Source organism: Spermophilus citellus (assembly GCF_964194105.1).
Source record: "Spermophilus citellus genome assembly, chromosome: 8".
Classification (NCBI taxonomy): domain Eukaryota; kingdom Metazoa; phylum Chordata; class Mammalia; order Rodentia; family Sciuridae; genus Spermophilus; species Spermophilus citellus.
The window spans coordinates 101,308,915-101,311,825 of NC_138189.1; positions in this window are offsets into that span (position 1 = coordinate 101,308,915).

Below are 2,911 nucleotides of genomic sequence, written 5' to 3' on the forward strand. Positions count from 1 at the left end.
AACTAGAATAAATATCCCAAGAGAAAAATGCTTAGTGGCTATGTTCACTGTTGGATACCCAACACCTGGAAAGGCACCAGGCACAGAATGAGTGCCTAAAACTACGTGAATGGATGAAGGAAGGAATCCATAAAACCAGTATTAGAAGAGATGATCCCTAAGATCTCATTCAGATCAGCTTTTTGATGATTTGGTACAGCTAATAAGTACTTATTACTTCTCATTTATGATTTGAAAATGCATAAAATAAAATCACTATGGTAAGAAATTGCCTGGATTGAGCTGATCAATTATAATAGCTAACATTTTTTAGTTCTTCTGATGTGCTATAAATGAGCTTGCTTATTCCTCACTAAATCCTTGTGAAATAGATATTATGTCTATTGTTCAGATGCAAAAATTTTAAAAAAGGAAAAATTAGCACCTAGGTTATGGTCACAGAGTAACTGGTAAAACTGGGGCTTGACCCCACACACCAGACTCCAGACTTTTAATTCTTTTTTTTTTCAAGAGAGAGTGAGAGAGGAGAGAGAGAGAGAATTTTTAATATTTATTTTTTAGTTCTCGGCGGACACAACATCTTTGTTGGTATGTGGTGCTGAGGATCGAACCTGGGCCGCACGCACGCCAGGCGAGCACGCTACCACTTGAGCCACATCCCCAGCCCCAGACTTTTAATTCTTTAACATGCCATCTCCCATGTGATACACAAATAATTGTCTCTTAAAGTCAATGCTACATTTATTTTTTTTAAAATTAACTTAAAATTAATTTTCTAATCATACTTAACAGTGGGATATATTGTGACATATTTGTATATATACATAACATAATTTGGTCCATTTATTTCCTCAGTGAATCCTTTTTTCCTCTTTTTTCTCTCCCTGGGTCCCCTTTTTCTACTTATACTTGGTCTCCATTCAATGATATGTTTAAAACATAACTAGTGTCTCTCTTCTTTCTTAACATACTCTGCTTTAAAATATTTTATTCAAGTACATGTTTTAGACATGGATATTGCAAAAATTAATTTTATGATCTATATCCTGTTAGTAGGTGACATTGTGCTGTGCATGGTGGTGCATGCTTGTAATCCTAGTGGCTCAGGAGGCTGAGATAGGAGGATCTCGAGTTCAAAGCCAGCCTCATCAATGGTGAGGTGCTAAACAACTCAGTGAGACTCTGTCTCTAAATAAAACACAAAGTAGGGCTGATGATGTGGCTTAATGGGCAAGTATCCCTGAGTTCAATCCCTGGTACTTCCCCCCAAAATTTTATTCAAGTGCATGTTTTAGACATGGATATTGCGAACATTAGTTTTATGAAATATAACCTGTTAGTAGGTGACATTGTAAGTAATAGAAATAAAAACAGGTATAAATCCCTGACATTTTTTTCTTTTAGCTCAGAAATGGTTTGCGCTTCTCATTCATCTTTGTTATATATTTGGTTTGTTAGAAATCGTAAAGTCACTACAACTACTGGAGTTTCCATCATCACCAGGGGCTTGTAAACCCTTTGACAGTGATGTCAGATTACAGATGGGGAACTATTCCCTTGTTTTGTGATTATCTTCTCTCTAGCTTTGATATTCTAGTGATGGGTCCTGATCATGTGTTTTCATGTAAACCTGTTTTGTTTGGGAAGGGAGCCAGGGGTTCTGTTCATTGGGAAAGGGGGAGGGGGAGGGGGCCACAGGAACCAGAAGTGGGGCTCTGATATGGGGTCAGGAGAGGAACTTGCTAGCATGAAGCAAAGGGGAAGAAGAGAGCTGAAAAACTCTTCATAAAAATTACCATTTATTCTACTGAAAACCTTTTATATATTCATTTATTCACAACCCTATGATGGGTGCACACTGATTTTTCAGAGGAGACTCAGCAGCACTCAACTATATACACTACTACCTGATCTTCATCATATTCTTTAAAGCCAAATCAAGAAACTACCTGTGAGAAGGGTCAGGATACCCCAGGCAGCATGTTTCAAGCAACACAGGTTTCAGCTGACGTGGCTATGTGTAGTGAGCCGTTTCTGCGGACTGCGGTCGCCATTACAAGATGGCGCTGGCTCGACTGTGGTTTGTGACAAACAACTCCTTAATTGGGAGAGTTGGTGCGTGGTTTTCTAACACCCTATGAGAAAGCTCCACGTGGCAGCTTCGCATTGGGGCTTGAGATGCTTTATTAAGGCTGGTAGGAGCATTCGGGGAGGAAGATGAAGAAGAGAGTAGAGTGGAAGAGATCTCGAGAACCTGAATAAACGACTGGAAGAAGATTCCCGGTGTTGCGTCTTCCTTGCGGGCAAGGGGGACGCGACAAATGGTGCCGAGACCCGGGAAAATCAGAACTTTCAGTCGTCAGGAGTGGTGCACCCCTCGTCCCGTGAGTGGACCCCTCGTCCCGTGAGTGGACCCCTCGTCCCGTGAGTGGACCCCTCGTCCCGTGAGTGGACCCCTCGTCCCGTGAGTGGACCCCTCGTCCCCGAGAGCGGGACCCCGTAGGCCTCATATTTTATTGCAGCTGCTATGTGTACTTTCACTTTTGTTTTCTGTGTTTTTTTTTTTGTCGTCTGTGTCTTTCGTTTTCTGTGTTCCTTCTGTTGCTGTGCCATGGGTGCCGCAGCAGCAGATTAATTATGACCCTGGGATCTATGCCCAGGGACGCCCACTGCAGCCGGGAAAAGGGAACAGGAGCCCGCCCCGGCCCGGAAGCCGGAGTGTGCGGGGATGGTCCAGAAACAGAGCAGGCTGCTGCCGCAGTAAGAGCTTGGCCAGGCGGGGAAAAATGCAAACAAAATCAGGCAAGGTGCGGTCGGCTAGGAAATCTTGGGGAACTTTTGCCCTGAGGGTGAGCGACGGACTCCGTGTTGCTTGCATCACCATGGTAACCATGGGCTGCCTGGCGGAAGA